The sequence below is a fragment of the Panthera pardus genome, unplaced genomic scaffold (genome assembly GCF_024362965.1).
Source record: "Panthera pardus isolate Hobbes unplaced genomic scaffold, ASM2436296v1 HiC_scaffold_24, whole genome shotgun sequence".
Lineage (NCBI taxonomy): Eukaryota > Metazoa > Chordata > Mammalia > Carnivora > Felidae > Panthera > Panthera pardus.
In genome coordinates, this window is record NW_026526810.1 from 82122867 (window position 1) to 82149853 (window position 26987).

The 26987-nt window shown below is 32.9% G+C and overlaps 1 long non-coding RNA gene across 5 annotated transcripts in view; it reads right to left on the minus strand.

The window, feature by feature from the left end:
• Nucleotides 1–26482, minus strand: part of LOC109253288 (uncharacterized) — an 80250-nt gene extending 53768 nt beyond the window's left edge. For 4 of the 5 annotated variants that reach the window (XR_002074323.2, XR_002074321.2, XR_002074322.2 and 1 more), the window contains exons 1-5: nt 26336–26482; nt 21251–21305; nt 16325–16458; nt 16024–16184; nt 15642–15683 (exon numbers count right to left, since the gene is read on the minus strand). This is a non-coding gene — a long non-coding RNA (uncharacterized LOC109253288). Of the gene's footprint in view, nt 1–12891; nt 13741–15641; nt 15684–16023; nt 16185–16324; nt 16459–21250; nt 21306–26335 lie in introns of those variants that run through there. The other variant, XR_002074324.2, reaches the window with a different exon arrangement.
• Nucleotides 26483–26987: the final 505 nt, after the last annotated feature.

Consider the following 26987-nt stretch of genomic DNA (forward strand, 5'->3'; position numbering starts at 1 on the left):
AGTGTAGCACCTAACCATTTGGAAGCCTTGTGTAAAATGACTGTCAGATACTCCTGATCCCAGAGAAATGGCAGTGTTTCTACAAGGTCAGCAAAGATAATGGATCTCTACTCTAATGCAGAGATTTCAGAGCCCAGACACTCCTGAGTAACAAAACTAAGAAAGTAGATAATGGATATATTTCTCCTGGGTTGAAGACTTGAATTACTATTTGAAAATATTTTTCCTTGAAATAAGAGTCAAATTGCAAGGGAAAAGATAATAATAGCTCATAACTAAAATTATCAAAATATTATGGCAAAATCTAGAATCTGAGTGTTGGATTGAGGAGGAGAAAATAAAAGCATTATCTCTACAGTGTCATATTCTGGGAAAAGGAAGCATGGAACCATTTTATTCGTTGTAGGATATGTTGTAGGATAGAGTTGATACATTTACATATAGTGGAAACATATTAATTGATTATTGACATTGGGAATGTTTAAAAAAAACACTTGACAAATGGAAATCTTAAAGGACCGTCAAAAATAACTAGATTAAAAGTGAGGATGAATAAAAACAAATCAGGAAAGACAAGCAAAAGATAGAAGAGAATGTAACAAAGTAAAGCAATCTTTTTTTCATTTAAGTTCTAGTTAGTTAACATACAGTGCAATATTGGTTTCAGGAGTAGATTCAGTGATTCATCATTTACATACAACAGCTGCTGCTGATCACAGCAAGTGCACCCATCACCCATCTAGCTCATCTCCCACTCACCTCCCTCCATCAACCCTCAGTTTGTTCTCTATCGTTAAGAGTCTCTTGTGGTTTGTTTCTCTTTCTTCTCTTCCCCCTCCCTTCCCATATGTTCATCTCTTTTGTTTCTTAAATTCCACATATGAGTAATACATAATTTTAAAAATGAACTAAGATGGGGCACCTTGGTGGCTCAGTCAGTTAAGCGTCTGACTCTTGGTTTTGGCTCAGGTCATGATCCCAGGGTCACCAGATTTGAGCCCCATCTGGATGGGCACTGCACTGAATCTGGACCTGCTTAAGATTCTCTCCCTCTCCTTCTGTTCCTCCCCGCCCTGCACGTGTTCTTTCTCTCTCTCTTTCTCAAAAAAACAAAACAAAACAAAACAAAAAAACCTTGAACTAAGATAAGAGTAGTAAAATCATACAGACTAAATATAAATTAATTTGCATTTTAAAAACAAATATTAATATCGAGATAAATCAACTTTACTATGCATTATAAAAAGGAAAATCTTAAAACAAAGAACTAAATGCTGAAATGTTGATTTATGTCAGATAATAGACATTCAGGCAAATGCCTGAATAAAGGAGGAAACAAGAATGGCAAAATTACTATCATATTCAGAATCTAACTGATTTACTAGAGAAAAATAATTGAAGAGACAATTTGAATAATGCAATAAACATACAGCAATCAATAGACAAGTTAATAAAGTTGCATCCTATAAATGGAAAATATATTTTACATGAAAAAAATAAATAAATAAATTATAAAGCATTCTAAAACTAGTGATACATCAAGTAGATCAAAAATAAGCACAGTGAGTGGGTAAATGATTAGAAACTCTGTAAGCACTTTACCATTGCATGATTAGTTATAAACCCAACATGAACATAAAGAAAATTATCACTTAATTAATAATTTAGTACATGATATAATATGTAGAATACAGAATATAATTAACATTTTCTGTGATTTTAGGTATATAACATAACTCTAGTTTTTGGAGGGTTTTTTTTTAATGTTTATTTATTTTTGAGAGAGAGAGAGAGCAGGGGAGGGGCAGAGAGAGAGGGAGACACAGATCCAAAGCAGGCTCCAGGCTCTGAGCTGTCAGCAGAGAGCCCAACGCTGGGCTCAAACTCAGGAACTGTGAGCCGAAGTTATAAGCCCAACCGACTGAGCCACTCAGGCGCCCCAACATAACTCTGGATTTGATGTGTGGTATTAGAGGTTGTGCTAATCAAATAATATATTATTTGCCTGCTCTTGCTTATTTCTCCAAAGACTGTTATTTTGGAAAGACTGTTGAACTGAGAGGCAAATCCTAAACTTTACATTAAGATTTAGCTGCTTTGACAATTTCAACTAGTATCTCTGAATGTCAGTGTACTTATCTTCTTCGTTTGCTTTTAATGTGGCACTCTTAAAAGTCAGAGGCATCTCTGACCTCTAGATTACAATCAAAATATGTTTGTATTACTACTATTATCAACGGTGTTAATAAAAGACTGACTACCACGTAGTTGCAAATGGAAGGTATCATGCTAAGTGAAATTAGTCAGTCAGAGAAAGACAAAAACCATATGACTTCACTCATATGAGGACTTTAAGAGACAAAACAGATGAACATAAGGGAAGGGAAACAAAAATAATATAAAAACAGGGAGGGGGACAAAACAGAAGAGAGTCATAAATATGGAGAACAAAGTGAGGGTTGCTGGAGAGGTTGTGGGAGGGGAGATGGGCTAAATGGGTAAGGGGCATTAAGGAATCTACTCCTGAAGTCATTGTTGCACTATATGCTAACTAATTTGGATGTAAATTTAAAAAATTTTGTTTTAAATTTTTAAAAAATTAAAAAAAAGACTGACTACCAAAAAAAAGCACAGATATCGAATATCTGCCGAATATAATTAATAAATCCAAGATATGCTATATTTCATCTAATTCAAAATTTTTTTATTATAACCATTATTTTATATATTATCAAGGAAGAAAAGAATTATGCCAATTAACTTACACAATGTTCTGTTATCATTTAAAATGTTTTATCCTGGGGCGCCTGGGTGGCTCAGTCGGTTAAGCGTCCGACTTCAGCTCACATCACGATCTCACGGTCCGTGAGTTCGAGCCCCACGTCGGGCTCTGGGCTGATGATGGTCCAGAGCCTGGAGCCTGCTTCCGATTCTGTGTCTCCCTCTCTCTCTGACCCTCCCCCGTTCATGCTCTGTCTCTCTCTGTCTCAAAAATAAATAAACGTTAAAAATAAATAAAAATAAAAAATAAAATGTTTTATTCTATATGTATTGAAAAATGTATTTTAGTTTAGTATAGTTCTATTTCATAAATACCACTATGATGCATACATGAAGGTAAAATAGAATACAAATAAATAAGTCCCTTCTACCTTATTCCTACTTGTAGACTTTGACACTTCTATCTTCTAAAATTTTGCACACTATTACTTATAATTTAGTCTGTTGTGTAACTTTTAATACATCTGAAATGAAAAAAATTGTAGAAAAAAATAATGCCTCATCAAAGTTTATCAAATTAATGGACAGACCCTTACCCAACTGAATATATGACAATTAAATACTTTCCAACTATGAAGACCTGATAGCAATCGTTCTTTGGTTAATACAGTATCTGGAATTTTAGATCGACTGGTTCAATGGGAAATATTCTTTCTTTTTTTTCCTCTGGGAATTCTATGTAAATTACCTTTGTAAGCATAATTCTTTTTCCCCCATCTTACTCATAAACTTAACTAATAAGGTAAACACAGAGGCTAGATTAGAAAAGAAAAGCTTGAGACTAGTAAAAAATGGTGAACCAAAGGGTAACAATGTGTTCTTAATGACATAGCTTCTATTGATAGAAATATGACAACAGATTTAAATTCTTGAAAGAATAAATTGTTTAGTAGATGAATTTGTACAATAAAATTACCCATTTAAAATGTGCTTCAAATTTTATTCCTGCATATTATGTCTTTAATTTGCCTGCTTTTCCCCAGCTTGATTACTTGATTCTAGAATCATTTCTACTATTTAAATGCCACTCTTTTCCTGTCTTGTTTCCTTGATTAAAACCCAGTCGGGTGTTTTCCCTTCTGTCTGATGACTACATTAGTAATCAGAACAAAACCAAAAAAGTTCTGAATGAAATTATTCCCAAGCTTTCACAGTACTTTAAAATATGTATGAAGACTAAGTATCTTATCGAAAGAATTTCCATTGTTTCACGAATATTTTACTTTTCTTCTCTGGTCCATAACCACTGGCATATTTTTATTTGCATTTAACTTATTTTCCATATTTTTAATCTATTGCATGATATTATTGTATATAGCAAAAAGTAAAAACATCAGCAGAAAAAATAATAGAAAACACTGAAATCGATCTCTAAAACGGAATGTAGTAAGTTACAGGTAAAGATACAGTTTTTTCTTTAACTCAGTTTAATGGAGATCAGTATAAGTGCATTTTGAAAAATTTAGTAAATTACTGATGTTACACACTATTGTCATTAATTTTTAATTAAATATAAATTAACTAAGTTGAATATGGAAAGAACAAAATTCCTGTCCTTTTTTTCTTCCATTCGTACTACAAGGTCAGAATGGTTCATCACCTGATTGGTATTCCAGTTATCAAGAAGGAGTTCAAGTGATGGAAAAGACCTACTTCTTCCACATAAGAGTACAAACCAGAATTCACATGTCACATTGAACCAATATTCCATTTGCCATCACTAGTCACATGGCCACACTGGGCTTAAGGGAAGGCTATGAAATGGTCGGTATGTAAACAATGCAGAACGAACATAGGGCAAAAACTGGCCCTATCAGTCATCCCAACTTACTTAGAGCGTGTGTTGATGACCATTACTTTTTTAAATAATTTATAAGAGTAATATATTCTTTCACCTATCTGTTTCTTAAGAACTTTTATTGTTTTAGTTTTAAATCTTTAGGGAGAGGTCACAATTTTAAAGTACCCTGTAATTCATGCAAGAAGGCACATATGAATATGATATATTATTCCATAAATTAGAAAGAAGGTCTTAATTATTGCTTAAATACACCATTAATTCCATTTTCCACTTTTCTGCTTTCTTTGACTTTCTTAATTAGATTGGACAAGACTCTTCACAGTTCAAAATACACCGTTCTTTTTGGAATATTTTTTTTCTTCTGGAATGAAATAATACTTAAAAATTTAGAACTACTTAATATGGCATTTCTTTGCTTTAATTTAAAGGAAATTTTGCATGCTCTGCTCATTTTTTAGTGATAAAAGATAATTAAGCAGTATTAGCTTCAGTTTATTGGCCAAGAATAAGTAACGTTTCATTACATAGTCACTTTTGCACAGTACTAGGACTCTTTAAGTATTAAACAAGAGAAAATGACATTTGAATTAGAGTTAAACATCCAGATAAATTGTTTTATATTGCCACAGTCTTAATATCAAATCTGTAAATATCTCTATATGCATACATACAAATGTATAGATACGACAGAATATACATACATGTGTATGTTTTATGTGTGCATACACACACACACACACACACACACACACAAATCCAGCAAGAATCTTGGGCACAAAGTCGATTTAATATTCGTTAAAAACAGGGGTGTCTGGGTGGCTCAGACGGTTAAGCGTCTGACTCTTGATTTCAGCTCAACTCATGATATCATGGTTTGTGAGTTTGAGCCCCTCATTGGGCTCTGGCCTGACAGTGTGGAGTCTGCTTGGGATTCTCTCTTTCCTCTCTCCCTCTCTCCCGGCTCCTCCCCTGATTGCTCTCTCTCTTTCTCAAAACAAAAAATAAAATTAAAAAAATATCCATCAACAAACAACACTGGAAGTCTCAGCAAAAAAAATAATTGAGACAGGTTATTTTAGAAAAAGAGTTTATTACATTCAATGTAATGAATAAACTATACTTATTCTCATAGAAAGAAATAGAAGTTTTCATATTGAAATATGGATTAAAGATTGTGATTGTTTTCCTCTAATGCAACCCATATTCCTCCAAAACTGTAACACAAGAAGAAAGTTGTGAAAACTCTGTATAGGAAGACCTATTTTCTACAGCCCACTTCATATGGAAAGCAACAAGGAAAGTCTCTTGGAGAGCAGAACCAGGGCTTAGAGCAGTGGGGCAGTTCCTTCCAGAGTGTTTATGCATCCAAAATCTCAAAAATGTTGCTGATGGAGAGATGGCTATACATCATACAGACATATAGAACAGGATGCAGGAACTGGATAACTTCAGGTTTGTCTTGTTGAGAACTGGCTGAGTATATTATTTGAATAATAAGAATAATGAGCATAGATGTTTGGGTAACTAGAGGGGCAGACTATAGCAGAGAATATAGTTGTATATTCAAACATGTATAATCAATACACTTTTTATTAAAAGAATCCAGTTTCATTTAAGGACGTAATACATACAGGAGAACAATATAGTTTGTCACATCAAATGTTTTGGATGATGATGGATCATTCTAGAGAAACTGCAGGTGAAACCTTACAACTATATTTATGTTTGATTTTACTGTAATGTGCTGTACCATTGAATCTTACTGAGTTTTGTTTAAATTCAGTATATCTTAAGAATAGAATATTTCTTACCTTTTCCATTATTACTGATGCAAAATCACATATTCCTAAACTCAGAGGTTTTTGTTTTGTTTTGTTTTGTTTTTCCTATGTTATCTGCTATCTTAGACTCATCATCTCCATTAGGCAAGACATAAAACAAATTGTGGTGTCATTACAATATTAACTAGCTAGAAACACTTTACTCCCTCTACTTCCCTCTTTGCCATCTCTCCCCTGAAATACTCAGACAATCACAACTGGCCATGTTAGAGAAATCAGGTATCAATCAACTATTTCCAGAAACATGAATAAATTACCGTTAATCAAAGATTGAATGGATTCATAATGCCAAACAGCAGGACTAAAGTGGAAAATGGGCTGGAAGTCATAGTATCACCTACTCATGCATAATATGCACTGTTTTCCCCTTTCCAGAGCAAATGTTAGGCAAAAAGTCAGTCCTACTGAACAAGTAAAATGAATAGCTCTTATTGTATGTATGTGAGGAAATGAAATATTGAAAAAGAAGGAAGTGGAAAAAAACCACAGGAGTGAGTCTTAGGTGATTGTGTGTATTATCACATTGGGAATAAAAGAAGATCTAATGAGCCAATGTTTTATTTTTTGTTTTTGTTATTTTTGCAGTTTGTTGTGGTTTTGGTTTTATGTGCCCATTTCATTGTGGTAAATATAACAGAGCGTTCCTCCTAGAAGCAAATTCCCATGCACATCTTCAATTCCAGGAAAAGCAAGATAAATAAAAATAAAATGTCCCTTCCATTAGAAGAGACTCACAAGATAAATTCTTAAAAGATTTACCTTGGGGTAAGCCTGATTAAGATGTATTCTAACCACAACTAAATGGATACTGAAGATGGGGAGAAGGATTCTTCTTCCCCCTCTACTAGGGAAACACCAGGAAAAAGTCTCATTTCCATATGTTCTTTAAAAATATCTTGCAGCATGGGGGCCTCAGGGTGGCAGTTCAATATCTAATTCTTGATTTTGACCCAGGTCTTGATCTCATGGTTCATGGGATCGAGCTAGCATGTCTGGCTCTGCATGGACGGCAGCAAGCCTGCTTGGGGTTCTCTTTCCCTCTCTCTCTGTCCCTACCCCATTCACACACTCACTCTCTTTCTCTCTCTCAAAATAAATAAATAAACTTACAAAAATATTTTGCAGCATGAGAATAATAGGGAAGGTTTCAGAGAAAACTTCACTTTCAAAAGCGATTTACAACAGACAAAAGCAAACTTTACAAAGTGACTATTTTGGTGTTCTCAAAATCAGTCCATATTTTAAAATCTGTGGTATTCTTTTATAATTGTAAGGTATCTAAAAATATTCCCAGTAATATTTCATGTTCTCTGTTGTGTTGTATACATAAAATACTTATTAAAGAAATTCTTTTAAACTAATTTTCAAAAATGAAAAAAGAATTAGTAGCTTGATAAGCAAATAAAATAGGTATTTCTTTCACAATTAAGTAATGTTTCATTTTACTATTTTGCCCTTTGTCATACAAAAAGCAATTAAAACTGGATCAAAAGTGAAGGTGACATAGATGTCTATAATACCTACATGTATACTCTTGAGAAATGACAAATAAGGTGTTATGAGAAAAAAACTAATAAATCAAAAATAATGAAAAAAAGCAATGAAAGATGCATCAGCAGATCCAGAATGTATTCAAAAACAGGAAGTACTGGGATGAAATTTACAAAGAAAAAAACTAAAATCAAAAACAAAATAAACCTGAAAATATATGTATGTATATATTACATATGTATATATATACACATACACACACACACACACATACACTGGATACACACACACACCTGCATGCACATACATATACTGGAAAGAATTTGATAATATGATGAAATTTTATAAAAATGGATTGCTATGGGTCTTACATTTTATAAAATTGCCAAAAATGCCATATATTTGTCCCAAGTAAAATCTCAACAAATTCCAAAAAGCAAAATTTCTCCATTTACACTGATTACAAAGCATATATTCAGTAATTTTAAAAAGTACATTTGAAAATAAAATATGCTCAATTGGAAAATTAACAGATAATCCTTCTTAATAAGTTTAGGGTTAACATAAAACTGAAATTAGAATTAGAATAACTTTAAGGTGAGCTTTGATATAAGCAATCCATCATATAAAAATGCAAATTTTATTGACTAAGGGACACTCGGGAAAAAGATGTGATTTTATATTAAAAAACTCTATGAAGAAGAGCTAGCAAATATTAATTTCAAAACTATTATAAAAGTAGTAAAACAAGCTAACAAATGACTTAAAGGAAGACAAGCTAAAATGGACAGCACAGTTCATAGTTAAGAAATAAAACAGTGAAGCAGTAAGTAATAATAAATATACGGGTCAATGACACTGATACATTTTTTGGAAAATAAAAAAAAAAAAGAGATAAACATCTGGTGAGTCAAGATAAAAGAGAAAAACCTTAAGGTAACAATATAAAATGTGTGGGGTAGGCTTTGAAAAATAAAAAGTGTAGGTAATTGTAAACTTACAATTTTAAAATTATTTCACAATGGATAGTTTTTTATACTTTAAAATGAAGAACATTGTCATAAATGTGGTAGAAAGTATGATCAAACCAGTAAAAATATTAAAAATCAATTTGGTAATCAAAAAGTTACTTGTAAAAGGTACCCATCCCAGAACGTAATATGGGCAAATCCTATAAAATCTCCAGGAAAAAAACAACATATATATAAATATTTAATACAAATAAAAATATTAATAGCTTCTCAAATAATTCTACATGCATAAATTGGTCACCAAATCTAAAAAAGAAACAGGAAAAGTTTTTTAAAACATGGAAGTGGACATTTTAAATTGCATACTAAGATATTAATATAACAAGTCTGGATTAATCAAGTCCAAATAAGATTTATCACAGGCATGGGGCACCTGGGTGGCTCAATTGGTCAAGCGTCCAACTCTTGATATCAGCTCAGGTCATGATGTTGCAGTTTGTGAGACTGAGCCCTGTGTCAGCTCTGCACTGACAGTGTGGAGACTGCTTGGGATTCTGTCTCTCCTACTCTTGCTCTGCCCCTCCCTTGCTTGTGCTCTCCCTCACTCTCCTCTCTCTACAATAAATAAATCAAAACAAAAATGCTTTGACACTGAAAGCCTCAAAACCTGAATTAATGCCACTGAACTAACAGATTGGAGAAAATAGAACACATACATTCAGGCAATGTATTTGATTGTCTTTAATATACATTCAACTGGGAGAAAAAACACAGTATTCATCAGATTTATAACATAATGAAAGCAAAGTTTTTTATAAGCACTCCTTCCTGATGCACAGTGAAGAGAATGATGTCTTCTACCACCACTACCATTAAATGAGTTCCTGGCTAACCTAAACAAAATAATGTAAAGGAATAGATTGTCAGGTCGAGGGGCGGGGGGAGAAAGAAGGGGAAATTTGGATCCAGACAAGGACAGAAGAAAGATCGTGTGAAGACACAGGGAGAAAATGGTCATCAACAAGCCAACAAGAGATGTCTCAGAAAAAATCAAGCCTGCTGACACCTTGATCTCAGACTTCTAACTTTCAGAACTGAGAAATCACATTGTGTCCTTTAGTCCACCCAGTCTGTGGTACTCCGTAATGACAGCCCTAGCAGACAAATGCAAGTCACTTCTGAAACTCATTTGTTGAGTCCATATTTAGTCAGGAAAGAGCCCATCTTTCCAACCAACTGCTTAACAAATGCCAACATTAACACTGCACTGCCATCTGCTCTTGAATAAAGAGGGACATTTCTGTACCCTGCAGGCTGTATAAGAGATGAAGCATGGCATGGCAAAAGCAAGAGAAAGATTCATCTTCCAAGAATGTTTCACAGTCTATCCTTAGAGCCATATGGTGCTCCAAAACAAAAAGTATTCATGGAAGCTTACGGCTTTTCTCCAATATGCAGTGACTAAATTCCTCCTCGCTCAACTTATACCTGTATAATTTTATGAAGATATTCTTCAAAGTTATAGGTATGTTGGAAGAACCCTTTTCTGCATTCTAATGATGATAGGGGATTTGTATGAATTAAATATTTTGGATTAAATCTCGATGATGATTTGGGAGGCAGGATGTGTCATAATTGGGTCTTCTTCTCACACGTCCTGGAGATATAAACTACCTTTTAACTAAAAACTATTTAGCTAAATATTCTGTGCCTTGATATTATAAGAAAGATATGGAGTATTACAAGGAACGTTATATGAGTTGTAATAAAGAGACTGACCATTTTTGATGACTGCTGAGTCGTTCCTAAGCCTCACCCTCCCTTTCCCCTTTGATCCTACAGGACAGGCTGGTAAAGCTCTCATGTGCCTCATCTTTTCCGAGGAACTTTTCTCCAGTCCTACTTCCTGGCCACTGTAAGGACCCAAACACAGTCCCTCAGTTTTGCTCAAACCAGCCTGGATCTGCTTGTGCCCTCCCAGTTCTCCCTGAAGCCTCTTGTGTAAGTAATGACATACTTTTTATTACATTCTCTTGGTGTGTGGAGTATCATAAACCTGGACATAAAACCACATTTTAGATGGGACCCATCCTATTTCTGCAGTGTAACTCAAAACACTATGAAACTCATTTTTAAATTTTCAATATATGAACTGAGTAGGAGCCAACTCTTTTTATCTTTTCTTAGCAGTTTATAAATAGAGAAAATAAACTTAAAAACTATATAGCTAAGATTCAATTCCCATTTCTGCTCTTTAACAGCTGTGCTAAGTGGGATAATTATTTAGTTTACATTTATCTCACTTTCTTCATCTGAAGAAAAATGTTTAATAATGCTTACTCCCAAGGTTTTTTAATGATTAAACCAAAAGAATATATATAAAGCTTCTGGTGTAGTTCATGGGATATAAGGCTCAGCATGTTATTTTTTAGTATACCATTATAACACAAAATTAAAACGGCTTAAAGAAAACAGAAAATAATTTTATAACATTTACTTCTAGATAACAAATCATAATTCACAAGGCCTATTTTTAAATAAATTTGATTCCAAAAAGTATCCTAGAATTTCCAATGAGAAAAATGTTTAGTATCTTAAAATTTCCATGGTTATGCTAGTAATCTCTGCTAACTAAAAATAATTCAATGTTTTCAAATCATTATCAGTAAATGTTTGGTTCTAAAATATCTCACATTTTCAATGTATATGAACATACATTGTATCACTAAGGTCTGCTTGTAAAACTTGACCCAAGTGTTGCATGAAACAATGGATTATTTAAGACTCCAATAATATTCCTTCAGTACTTAGCATAAGAGATACCTATAGTGATCCAATAGTTCATTAATAAAATCAGAATAGTTTGGAACAGTATTATTCAACAAAAAGTTGCTTGTAATGGAGTTTTATGATAGCATAACTGTGTATATACAGAATATATAATGCATATGATCAAATAGTTTACTGGTTAAGCTGTAGTCTGAGTATTATTTAAAAATAAAATATGAGGGGCACCTGGGTGCTCAGGTGGTTGAGTGTCTAATTCTTGGTGCCAGCTCAGGTCATGATTCCAGGGTTGTGGGATCAAGCTCCACATCGGGCTCCATGCTGAGCCTGGAGCTTTCCTGGGATTCTCTCTCTCTCTCTCTCTCTCTCCCTCACTCTCTTTCTCTCTGAAATAAATGAAATGAAAAAAAATTTTAAATAAAATATGAATCTCTTTACCTTTGAATTAATTTTTCTGTGAATTCTAAAATTGCCCTAAAAAGTAAAGTCTATTAGAAAATGAAGTAAAATATGTTTGATGAGGAAAAATAACCTTTTTGAATATAAAAAATTACTTTATTACAATTATAATTTTAAAAGATTACTGAGATGTTTTACTCTGCTTTTTTTCCTTTTATTTCTTTTTAAAATCTAGTCTTATTACAATGACATTAAGTAGAATATTAAATGTATATTGCAGATTTAATTTATAATATCCTTAGAAATATAATAGAAAAGTCAAAATAAGATAAAATTTATTTATGTATTCTTTACCTCATTACCTTCATATATTTTCTTCCTTTTCCTTAAATGTTTCCTTAATTTTAATTTATTAAGTAGCTACCATGTCCCATTGTTCTATACATATCTCAAATAAATGTATACTCTGGACTTTCATGGATAAAAATTTAGGAACTGTGAACCAAGCTTCTGTGAAATACTCCTGTCTTTTACAACTTTATTGGGAATAGTCAGCATAAGAATTTGTGTGTTTGTGTGTATGTGTGTGAAATGTGAAATGGAAAATTGTCAACTCTTTTAGAAAGAGAAGCATCTGAGTATTACAAGAAAATTTAATAGATTCCATTTTCTGGACTCATAAGCCAGAGTGAAAGTGGAATATTAGACTCATATAAATTAATACTACTGTAAAAGTGGAATATTAGACTCATATAAATTAACAATACTGTCTTAGTTTGTTTCAGCTGCTTTAAAATAACAACAACAACAACAACAACAACAACAACAAACGTAGACTGGGTAGTTTATAAACAAAGATTTACTTCTTTGTGAAAGTAAACGTGGTATATGTTTCCAAAATACAATGGTGGGAATGCATAGAATAAACATTTCCATTCCAAAGGGAAAGGTAGGAAAGAGAAGAATGACAGGTCTCAAGTAAGTCCAAAATTTATCAGGGCAACAACATTAGGACTTAAGGCTTGAGAATAATCCTCTTTGGCTTGAGGATCTGACTTCTAGGTCCACTGGAGTGACAACACTCCCCCGCCCCCTACAGCTCAGTAGGAAGAACTTACAGTGGTTCTGCCTGGGCCCTGCCCTCAAGGTGGCTTTCTGATTGGGTCCCATGGCTCTACTGTCTCATGCCCACAGCCCTCTCAGTGTAGACTGGTATTTGGAGTCCCTGATTTCACCCAGTAGCCCTGTCCTTTGAAATATAGGTGGAGGCAGCAATCAATGCCCACAGAGCTCTGCTAGGCACAACCAAAGTCACAACTCTCTGCAGGGGTTCTACCCCTGGGTTATTGGGTGGAATTTCCCTGGCCCACCTGAAGATTGTTCCCTTTGAAACCACTTTATCCCTCACACCCTTGCACTCGAGGCCTATGATGAGAGTGCTGTCTTGATGACCCCTTTGGGGTCATTCCATCTTCTTGGAAAATAACTTCTGACTTCTGTTGAGATGGCTGATTCATATTACCCTCCTTATCAAACAGTAGCTTGGTCATATCCTTAGTGTCCCCATCTTTTTGCAATATGGATAGGTTGATAACTTTCCAAATCTTTAAGTTCTGCTTCTTTTTTGCTCAGCAACTTCATCTTTAAGTCACTTCTTTCTCACATCCTGCTGTAAGCAGTCGAAAGGAGTCAAGTCACACCTTCAATACTTTGCTTATGATTTCGCCAACTACGTATTCAATTTCATTGCTCCCAGGATCAACAGTCCACAAAACACCAGAATACGAATACAACTGAATGAAGTTCTTTGCCACTGTATAACGACAATAACCTTTCCTGTAGTTTTAAATAACATGTCTCTCATTTCCATCTGAGATATCATCAAAATGGCCTGTGTGGATAAGTTCTGCCAACATCTGTTCACAATTACCTAAGTATTCTCTAAGATTGAGGCTTTCTCTAGACTTCTCTTTCTATCTGAGACTTCACAGAATCACCTTTAACTCTCTGTTCATGGCAATGTATGATTTTCCTAGCATGCTCTTCAAAACTCTTCCAGCTTCTGTCCGTTACCACAGCCACTTCCACAGTTTTAAGTATTTGTTGTAACAGCACCCCACTTCTGTTAGCAATTACTGCCTAGGCTATTTGGGTTGCTACAACAAAAACACCATAGAGTAGGTGGCTTTAAAACAATGGAAACTTATTTCTCAAAAGTTCTAAAAGCTGGGAATTGCGACATCAAGGCACTGGCAGATTCAGTCTCTGGTGAGAATCAGCTTCCTGGTTCATAGAGGGCTATCTTGTTGCTGTGTCTCATAGTGAAGGGATAAGAGGGGAGCTCTCTGGAATCTCTTTTACAAGGGCATGAATCCCATGCATGCAGGCTCCACCTCATGACCTTATCTCCTCCCAAGGTCCCACCTCCAGTTACCATCACACTGCAGGTTAGGATTTAAACATGATTTTGAGAAGGACACAATTATTCATTCTATAGGAACCACCATCTGCTTAATAAACATGTTAAAAGAACTTGAAAACTTTTTTTTTTTTGGTTTTCTTTAATGCAAAGCTATCTTTCTGCCTGTTTGTGATGAAAACCCAGTGAAGAATAGTTAAGTTCAAGTTGCTATAACTTGTGTTTGGAAAGTGGAGCAGTTAACCAGAACTAGAAGCTGTCTGTCAATTGCAGATTGTAAGAATTCTGATAGTTCTTGATGAAGAATAAGAAAAGAAAGATTTTCACATAAAAACAGGGAGGGGGACAAAACATAAGAGACTGTTAAATACGGAGAACAAACAGAGGGTTACTGGAGGGGTTGTGGGAGGGGGGATGGGCTAAGGTAAGGGGCATTAAGGAATCTACTCCTGAAATCATTGTTGCACTAGATGCTAACTAACTTGGATGTAAATTAAAATAATAAATTTTTAAAAAATGAATAAATGTTAAATAAAATAAGATAAAATAAAAAAGAAAAGAAAGATTTTTTTTCCTCCACTGTTGTCAATACGTTTGTTGTGTCCTGTGAAGTTAAAGAATTTTTCAAATAAAATTTCCAACTCTAGAATTTACGCATCTGTCTTTTAATATAAAATAAAAATTATAAATAATTAACATTGAAGCGTTATATTTAAAATAATGTTGTTTGGCATTTAAGTTGAAATTTATTTCCCCTAAGAGTACTTAAATACTAGATACTTGTCTTTTGGATTGTTTATTATTCTAAACCTTATTAAACAATGCATTCTGCAAATAACATTTCCACAAGAAGAAAATTTTAAGACATAAAGATATATTCTGTCTACAAAAAAAGTATGAAAATATTCCAACAGCGGCAATTTACAGGTTGTACATACAAAAGAACACTATTATTCCAATACTTAAACATCATAAAGATATTAGCTATTTTCAAAAATAATCAAAGTTTTATAAAAGAACATCACACCTTAGTTACTATTATTACCATTCCATAAACCACAAAAACATGTATTTCCATAAAAAAGGAGGCCATCGTATTTGGTAAATTTTCTTGCAACAAGAGATAAATATCATAGAAATTCATTACTTACTTTGAATTATGAAGATAAAAACAATAGTTTGTGAAGGAAATCCTGTAAGTAAAATGTTGATTATTAGTTGTGTCTTATTTCTAGCACTCTCTTATCATACATTTAATGTTAATTTAGAGTTATTTAAATCAGGGTAGTTTACACTACCTTAATAGCACATATATTTAATATATCATGTAATTAAAATGATTACAAAATAACATCTTCATGTTTTGTAAATTGTACAGATCTTTTTAATCTTAGCCTACTTTATTGGGACCTATTTATGTCCCTGCAACATATTAAAAATGACGTTAGGTAATATGTGAATTACTTTTTAAACATTATATAAGACTAAGGTAATTAAAGAGGAAGACTGACCAAGTTTTTGTTATTTACTAACCATGCAGCTGTTGTGTTGTCTTCCTTGATCGATCAGTTCCTGCAGGGGTCAAGCCGTTATGGTCACCCTGCAAAGGCAGGGGGCACTTTCACTAAAATTTGACTGAAATGTCAAGAGTAGTACACCACGCAGGGCAGGGATCTCAAGGAGGTCTGAAGTGTCTGGAGAGTGCCAGAAAAAGAGACTGGCTCAGGAGTTTTTGTTGCATTTAAGGGTGGGGTACGGATAAGGTGGGGGCTTGTGTGGTTTCAGTTTCCAGCAGGTACTGAAGGAGAAAGCACAGGCTCTCTTATTAGCTCACCAAAATGTGGACAAAAACAATGAGGAAGGGATGATGTCTAAAAGTTGTTAGCAGGTGAACATTGAAAAATGGAGTGAGATTCCTGTTTGGTCAGTCATCTGTGAGCAGCTGTGCCTGGTATTTTGAATGATCACCTAATGAAAGCAAAGACATTCAAATTTTGTGAGGCATTATTAAAAATGAAATCATTTCAATAGTGTATCATTTCATTAATAAATTAGAACGACACAGTGTTTGAAGAATTTGGAGTAGTAATAATAGTTAACATATTTGAAATAGTTTGTTTTCCCTGAAGTACTTTTATATCAGAAATCATATTACACTCCTTGAATTTCTTAAGGCATATTATTATTCAGATTTCAGAATATTAAAATATTAATCAGCAAAGAAAAGTTCTTTAATGATCTTTAATGTTCTACTTCTTTAATGTTCTTTAATGTTCTACTAAGTAGAATAAAAATACATTTCCTGTGTCTTGAAAAGTTCTTTATTTGTAAGCGAATTTAGTTTCAATTCATATTTGGTTTCCTGTTTCCCAAGATAATAAGGTGGTGGGTAGAAATGGGTTATATTCTGAAGATGTGGCAATATTATTAATTAGGTTACCACACTAAATTAGTGCAAGACTATAAAGTTACTTATATCTTGAATTTGTTTACTCACAAAATAATCAAACACAACCCAGAAAAAGTTTGAGTCAGGTAAACTTTTATATTGGATCAGTAGTGTTGAAATAATAATGATGACAACACCAACAACAAAAATACTAACGATTTTTTGATGGAGGTTGACACATTTATTCTAAAGTTCATATGAAAAATATAAACATTCAATGATAACAAGTATTGAAAATAAAATTAAATGTTGGGAACTAGGATAACATACCATGAAGTCTCTATAACTAAAACACTATGTTGCTGACCTGGGAAAAGTTATATATTTGGAACAAATTGAACATCAAATACAAGTACATGGAAATTTACTGTACACAAAGGTAGCATTTCAAATCACTGAGGAAAATTATCTTTTTACTAAAAGTTTGAAAACAGGGGTATAGCCATTTGGGCACAATGACAATTGGATCAAAATATAACTGCTTATACCCCTAAATGAAACATATTGTATCTAAATGTCAAGAAAGATGTGAAATTATAAACAAAAGTCTGGGTATATTTCATTATATCCTGAATGTTGGGAAAGCTTTTTGAATTCTGGCCCCAAAATATAGGTGCAATTTTTATTGCTGGTTTATATAATATAAAAATAAAGTAGAAACTTCTGTAGGAACAAAAAACAAATAAACAGAAGGGCAAAGTCTGAGAATATGAGTAATCGGAAAAAAATTTTGCATTATGCTCACAGATAAAGGGTTAATATTCCTATTATTAAAATAAATCTAAAACAATATATAAGTACAAAAAATTCAGCAGAGTTACAGAAAATGGATAAAATATAAAGTTCACACTCAAAAATTATGCAAATACCCTAACACTCATTTTCCATTGATTACAAATATATCCTACATTTATTAGTATATATATATGTACGTATATATGTATATACACACATATATATTTGTGTGTGTATTTACACAAATAACAGAAATAGCATTCTATGAAATTGGAGTTTTAATTTTCAGTCAGGACATGAGGAATATATCATGATACAAAAGATATAATTTGAGGAAGAATTGGAAGTGTGACAGCAATTTATTTATGATTTATGCTATCAAGTTCTGCCTTAGTCTAATCTTATGCATAAATAATACCTCCACTTGATGTTGGGATGGCAAAGGACTGTTGGATGTGCCTGACTGAGTGGCTGGATAGATCTTTTTTATGAAGTGAGACTTAGGTGGCATGATTACCTGGTACCTTTTCTTCAGTACTTTAGTCTGAAAAACAACCCAGTAAAAAGTCAGAAACTATTTCTCCATAGAAAAAGTTACTTGCTGAAGGGTGGCTTTGTCTACAAACCCTAAGGAATTGTACTGAGATTCTCATCTAGGGTTCAATACAGGTTCAAATGTAGCTTTCTGATCATGTTCACACAATGAGCACTGTTAAATATAACATATAAGGATCAAATTTCCAGTACAGAAATATTTGTACTAGACATAAGCAAGATATTGAACAGCTTCATTTTTTTTCTGCCTCTACTCAAATCTAGAAGCAGAAATATAGTATATGTGCCCTATTTTAAGTTGCCAACTTAAGTACTCTGTTTTCTTTTTAAAGATAAGAAATGCAAGCTTCTTCATGTCCTTCACTCCAGTAACAGAAATTCTTACGCCCCACATGTTATGTTTATGGGGTAGGCAAAACTCTATGGAATAATGTATTCAACTTCTCTTCTCTGTAGCATGATTACTGTCAAGATACCCAGCCTAGGAAACGTGCTAATAACTGCCATCTAGATTCTTTTCAGCATGGCATAAAAATATAGTGGCTCAGTGATCTGGAAAGATGAAAGACAATGATTAGACACGGAGATGCTTGAAGGTGAAGTTCTGGAGATGGGGTAGTTATTATTGACCTCACAGTCCAGATTAAGATGATGGAAATTGTTAGTTTAGCTTAGAGGAGGAAAACATGATCGGATGGAGGAGCTCAAAGAACCAAGAGACCAGAATGTTGAATATTTTGAACCAAACTTGTACTGGAATATTGAAGTGATTACAAAGAAAATGATAGGAATAATAGTAAGGAGTGAAATACCATGAATAAATAATTACTTTAAAAAACGTGGGGTGGGGTTAGGGTGCCTGGGTGACTCAGTTGGTTAAGCGTCTGACTTAGGCTCAGGTCATGATCTTGCAGTTTGTAAGTTCGACCCCTGCATCAGACTCTGTGCTGACAGCTCAGAGCCTGGAGCCTGCTTCGGATTCTGTGTCTCCCTCTCTCTCTACCCCTCTCCCACTAGTGCTTTATCTATCTCTGCCACTCAAAAATAAACAAATATTTTAAAAAAATTTTTAATGAGGTGGGTGACCCCCAAATCAATAGTTGACAGGAAAGATGATGTTAAATCTAATAACATTTGTTTTTCAAGTGAGAAGAAAGTGTTGAAGAAATAAGAAATATTTTCAAAGTGGCCTTGAGATGCGAAGCAAATACAAACTCTGCTTTAAATAATTTGGGGAAAATCAGTGCTCTTTAGGGACAAGCATGTTTGGAGTAGCACACAAACCTGAAATAAACATTAGGAAAGAAATTGAAGATTTAAAAAAATATATCAATGTAATGGTTTGAGCAGATATTGAGAAATGTGTTATAGAGTCAATTTCAGGAAATGTCTATAGGACAACTGTTTGGGTTCTGGAATTCCAGGAAATTAAGTGATCATAGTAAATCATAGTTTTTAGCAAGAAATTTTGAGCTTAATGCCAACCAGATTGGTGTGTGAGTCTCTGGGATGGACAAGGACCATAGCGTCATGACCTCTAATGGTATAGTGGCCTTTTGGAGCGGTTATTTACTTAACACTACAACTTGGGACTTCAATAGGGTTGATGGGGTCAACTTACAGAGGAATGCTATTCATGAATTCTAGAGGCTGGAGGTGTTGCAGCAGTTTGAGTAAGCAATTAAAAATGTGAATGTTGGCTAAGAACATTAGAAAGTTTCATTCTGAATTATTGATATTAATAATTTCAAATCTCTGTCACTTACAGACATGTGCAGAGATCACTAACCACAGTGATCACCTCAAGTAGTCCATCTACATTTTTAATTCCTGGCTATATTTTAAATTGGATCATATAGGTTTGCATAAATCATCTATTAATTAAAACTATTCTATTATTGCTTTTAAAAAAGTATAAATCCTTATGTATATGAAAATTCTGTCTTACCCAGAATAATTTACTAAGACATCTTTTATTTGAGACAGGAAGACACTTAGATTAAATATTTGTGATTAATATGCAAATACCCACTTGAGAAATTAAAATAGTTTGATTTGCTTTCTTATTGAAATTGATTTCCTCACATTATATCAAAGTCATATAGGCTACAGGCAAACCTAGTCGGCCTGCACTTGAGATCTTCACAGTTGGATGCTATCTATTCTTTCAAGTCATATGTCGTGCTCTCTCACCATGACTAGTTTGATTCTATAAGACACCATAAATCTACTGGTTCTCATCTACTGGCTCTCATATTCTTATAAAACCACTTTTTTAAAGCATCCAAATATTTCTTCATTCCTTTTCTTTCTTCTAGGTAGTCCATAAAATACACTATGGTCAGTCAGCCTTGATTGAAAGATTTTGTATTGATTTGTATTCTTCCTGAGTATACTTTCCCCCTTTTTCCACTTCTCTAATTTATTATCATAGTTCAAGACCCTGGTAATTCCTAATTTTCACTTCTTTTTCCAAATTCTAACACCATGTGTTGAAATTTATAAAATTCTGTGACCTGTATTATCCATTTAGTCTGCTGCTTTAAAGTACTATTTAGCTGTGTCTTATTGTGTACGACCATATATTAAATGAAAAAGTAACTTAAGGTGTCCAAGGACTTGAAGTTTATGTCTTCATGTGGATACAGCTATTTGTTAAATAGACAAATGAATAATTCGAAAAACATGAGTGATCATAGTTATTATCTTTGTCTAGAAATCTACCTTTATCTTCCCTGGTACATCTCTTGTCTATTATTTTTAACAGAGAGCTTACACCAAAAATTTAGACACAGTTTTGTCAAGACTCATGTTCACACTTTTAATTTTTTCTTTGGTAGGACATAACTTGTACTCAAAAATTCAAGCTATGGGCATCTTTACAGTTATAACTGATGTTGAAAGGAAAATGTCCAGCATTGTAGTAGCAAAATCCTATTGTTAAAGAAACCATCATACCAAGCAAGATCAAAAACAAACAAACAAACAAACAAAGCAAAACAAAATGCAATTGCAAGCTACCTAAAGAAAAGTATCCTGGAAAAATGAGATCAGGGACCTAGGGTTAGAAAGAAACCTGTGTAAAGATAAGATGAGTTGAGAACAATGTTAAGGTCATTTTGGTCTTTATTCATTAAAGGACAATGTGAACCCTTTAGGTCCAATTATCTTTCTATAAGAGATTCTACTTTAAGTGGGATTACATATATTATATACTAATATTATTCATATGTGATATAATATATCATATATTAATAGTATTAATATTAATTATATATTAATATTCGTCAATGAAAAGCAGCAGAATCGAAGTTCAGAGAGAGAAACTAAAAAAATACATTGTTCAGTAGGATAAAATTTTAAAACATAAAATTATTTTATTGTAAAACTCTTAATTCACATATTTGTTAAAAACAGTGGATTATGCATTCTAATATCAACTTTAGAACCAATTAAATTACATGAACTCAATTATTTGTTTTCCTCAGAGACTTTAAGATCAATGTTCCATCTATAGCCCATTAAGGATAAATGTTTTACACATCTTTTCAGTAACTGAGTTGGTAGCTGAAGCATGTGAAAATTTTACCATTGGGAGCTTTAAAACAAATGGAGAAAAAAACATCTACAAAGAAATATTTGGAGGGAAAATTCTTTCAAACTGGGCCTTTCTACTATCACAAGATTTTTGTATCTAAAATATATGTGTGTATATATTAAAAATTTGTTATGAGTTAGAAAATATGAAAAATATAACTTAAGAAATAAACAAAATGATTGTATTTAAAATGGTAATTTCATTAAACACAGTAAAATTTACTTCTTCTTGATACTTTGAAAATACCAAGATTTTATTTTTTTTAATTTATTTTATTTTTTGTTTCATTTTAGAGAAAGAGTGCACAAGTGGGGGAGAGGAGCAGATGGAGAGAGAGAGAGAAAGGGTGAGAGAGAGAGAGAGAGAGAGAGAGAGAGAGAGAGAGAATCCTAAGCAGGTTCCATGCCCAGTGCAGAGCCCAGTGCAGGGTTCAATCCCACGATCCTTGGATCATGACCTGAGACTGAAATCAAGTGTGACACTAACCTGACTGAACCACACAGGAGCCCCGAAAATACCTAGATTTTAAATGAAATTGTCCACAAATACTGTACAGAGTAGCAAAAGTAGATAAAATTTACCGCTTTTGAAATATAAGGAAATAGGGATGCCTGTATGGCTCAGTTGAAGTGTCCAACTCTTGATTTCAGCTCAGGTTACAATCTTACAGTCATGAGTTCCAGCCCCATATTGGGTTCTGTGTTGAAGGTGGAACCCACTTAAGATTCTCTGTCTCCCTCTCTCTCTCTGCCCCTCCCCTGTTCTAGAGCACTTTCTGTGTGTGTGTATGTGTGTGTATAATATTTTTTCCATATATATATTTCTATATATATATTTCCACATATATGTATGGAAATAGACACAAATATGGAAGAATTATTAATGTATACAAGGTTCCAATGTAACCAAATAGAATATTTTTTATTCTGTTATGGTCTTATTTAGGGACACCTGTTTTATCAGGCAGTTTGGGGGCAGTTATTTTTAAATTCTATATATTAGGTTAATATATATATGTAATTATATATACAACATATATAGTATTTGGTCTGTGTAATACTCACTCATGTTTTTTTGTTTGTTTCTGACAAGTAGTTGACTTCTAACCTACAGAAATTTCTCTGAATTTTAGAAATTAAAACATTCAACATTAGTGCATTGCAGCAGATATATGAAACAAAATGTATTTCTTCATCTAGAAGTCCAACTTCAATAAATGAATATTATAGAAATGACCTAAAGACAATCTGCCAAAGAGACTGGTTTATTCAATCCTCATAATGGATATCAGGTCAGGCACTTTTTAGCTCTTCAAGGCATTCCTTCAGCTTTCTTTTTCTACATTATATTTTTAAGCCTTACCAATTATTTTTCCTTCATTAAGAAAGGATGGTGTATATTTTTCATTGAACAATTCTAATTTACACTGAAAAAATTTTGAATCAGCTAATGGATAATTACATATAGTAGATAAACTTAACATTAAATATGTCATTATTGTAAGTCTTTTTTTTTAATACTTGCACTCCCTTTCTTATAAACACATAGAAGTTTTAGGATCTGCATTTCTTATGCTTTGTAACAGCACTACAAATCTTAAAAGATACTTCATTGGAACAATGAATAACTCATAATTAGAGTAAGTAGCTATACATGCAAAACTTATTTGAGAAAAGATTCTCAAGACTCTAGAAAGCATTCATGATAATTATGAAAGTGAAGCACAAGTGGGATTTATTATTAAAGATAATAAGTTAGGAAATTAGACCATGTTTAGACTGAAACTCTATAGTATGAATTTAGTCACAGAAATATATGTGATGTCTTGGATAGAAAGTTAAATTATATTTAAATCATTGTAAGGCATTATTGCATTATTGATACCAAGGAATTATGATAACTATGTAAGCATAGATATAAAATATTTTTAAAGTATTATTAAATAATCAACATATTTATAATACAATTATAATTTCACTTAAATATATGGTGTGTATATATATATATATATATACACACCATATATTTAACTTAAATATGGTATATATATATATATATATATATATATGCAAGGAAATATAGTTCTGGAATTAAACGTAGGGAGAAAACTAGTAATATAGTCAGTTGCAAATTCCTATGCAGCATTTGTACTCTAAAAGGTACTTTTTAGTTGTTTTGCATTTTATATCTAGGTAACAAATTTCTAATTGATTCAGCTACAACTTTACACTCCCTGTGGAACACAGGTAAAAAACTTGTAGTGTCATATTCCTTCTGTTTCAAATTAGCTTTTTCCCATTATTCCAGTATATATTACCAAGATTTTCCATATGTGGGTAGACACAGTTTTTCCTCCCTACAAGACTCATATAGAAACAAAAATAAAGTGAGAACATTCATTGTATAAATATGCTTTATAACATTATGGATTTTAAGTACCTTAAGGGCATCAAAAAGATAAGCTCATTTAACTGACAACTAAATTCTCTATATTCACACAAGTAACTATATTTTCTGAGTTTTACTACCAAACTGATACAAATATTACTGATATCAAAAAATGGCCACTTGATTTCTATAGACCAAATATAATTTAAAAATTTATTGTTTATTACATTCAAACATTGATCAAAATATATTTCAGTCTCATACTTGCTTCCTTCTCTTTCCTTAATTGCATTCAATTAAAGCTTCTGTGTTGGTGTGTTTTTGTTCATTGGCTTGTTTGTTTCTCTCTCATTTTTGTCTGTCTATTCCATGCTCTAAATTATTTTCATTGGCATTTCACCAATCTTTTGTACTGATCTCTCCCTTTTATGTAAATCAATTGAATTTGTATGTCTCTAGGTCCGACCTCTCTCCAAGTCTTATCTTTCATTTTCACAAACTGCTAGACAATATGGCAGACATATAAAAAAATAGACCCAAAATTGAATGTCGATTGTATAATAACCCATCTTCAATTACTACTGTTTTATTCATTTCTTACTCATATTGATGTCACCATAATTCTTTCAGTCACCTTATTTTGCAACCTTGAAATTATTCTAAATAATGGCCTCTTTTACTACCCACATCTTAGAGTTCCCAAAACCATCTACTCTAACTTTGTGTCTTTTCATCTCTAGCCATTTCAAATTTTTCATGTTTTAATTTAGACACAGCTAGTAGCTTTCTAATTGATCTCCATTCTCCTAAATTTTAACACTTTCATTTTTTCCCATGAACAGTTGTGGTTTCTGAAGACCAATTTCAAATATACTACTTTCTCAAAAACCTTTCTATGAAAATTTTACAGATAAGTTACATCTTTTTATAATACTATGCTGTGTTCTTCACAACATATTGTAGTGAAAAAAAGCAAGATGGAATGTGTAGCATAGTACTAAATAACATATTAAAAAATAGAAAAACAAACCATAAATATATTTACATGATTTTTCCCAAGGGAAAAAAGGCAGGAAATATAGGGTAGGAGAAGCTAATTTCTTATATATACTTATTTTTTTCTTACCACTGAAAATTTTTACCCTTTTACCAACTATCCCTATTTCCCCCACACCTTAGCCCATGGCAACCACTTTTCTACTCTATTTCTATGATTTTTCATTTTTTGTTAAGAGTCTGCATATAAATGATAAGAGGTATTATCTGTCTTTCTATGTCTGGCTTATTTCACTTAGCATAATGCCCTCAAGATCCACCCATGATCTGCAAATGGCAAGAATTTTTTCTTTTTCATAACTCATCTAGATATGTACATGTCTTACCTCAACTTTAACCATTCATCCACTGCTAAACACTTACGTGTTTCTATATCCTGGTTATTGTACATAATCTGCAATGAATATGGGCGTTCAGATACCTCTTTGAGATCCTGTTTTTATTTCTTTTGGATGTATGCCCAGAAGTGCAATTGCTAGATCATATGGTATTTCTATTTTTTATTTTCTGAAGACCCTCCATACTGTTTTCCAGAGTGACTGCACCAATTTGCATTCAAACCAATAGTGCATAAGGGTTCTTTTTCTCCACATCTTCATCAACACTAGTTATCCTCTTGTCTTTTTTTATTCCAGCCATATTAACAGGTGTGATGTGGTATCACATTGAGGTTTTGATTTGTATTTCCCTGATAACTAGTGATATTGGACAATTTTTTGTATACCTGTTGTCCATTTGTATGGCTTCTTTGGAAAAATATCTATTCACTTCTTCTTCCCATTTTTCAATCCTGTTGTTTATTTTTATTTTGTTACTGAGTTGTATGAGTTTTATAATAAATAAACAAGAAAACAAATAAACAAATAAATAGACAAACTAATAAATAAGAATTAGAATATTACTGTTTTGGAGTCCTTAAGTAGCAGATCTATCAGTAATAATTAATGGAAATGTCACAAAAACAAAGGCAAACAGACCTACACATATCCCCTTGTATTAGTCAGAGTCCTCTAGAGAAAGAGATGCATACATAGAAAAACATTTATTATAAGGAATTGACTCACATGATTATGGAGGTCGAGAAGTCCCAAGATCTCAGGAGAGATCCAATTGTGTAGTTCTAGTATGAGTCCTAAGGCCTGAGAATCAGGAAAGTAAATGGTGTAAATTCCAGTATGAAAGCCAGCAGCTGTGAAATTTGGGAAAAGTTTCTTGTCAGGAAAAAGGAATTTCCTCTTATTCATGGGTAGGAGAAAGGGAGGGCTTTCAATGAACTGGACAAAGGTCACCTACATTGGGGAGGGCAATTGGCTGTATTTAGTTGACTATAATGTCATCCAAAAATATCCTCATAGACAAACCCAGATTAATGTTTGATTAAATATCTGGGCACTCTGTGGCCCAGTCAAGTTGACACATAAAATTAAACATCACACCCTTGAATGGAAGTACACAAAATTTTATATAAAGCAGTCTTGTCAAAAATAACTGAATGCAAATATGGTCAAAACTCTACCAGGTCATAAGAAATTACTTCATGGCTATAATCATCAGGGTTCAGACTATTGTCTATTAGATTTATGAATTGTTTTCTTCAATAAAATATGCCAAGTAAACAAAAAGAGATAGAAACTTGAAAAATTATATAATATTTAAATGTCATTTTTTAAGTTACAATATATGGGAATTGAGTAATAATTCAAACAATTTTGAAAA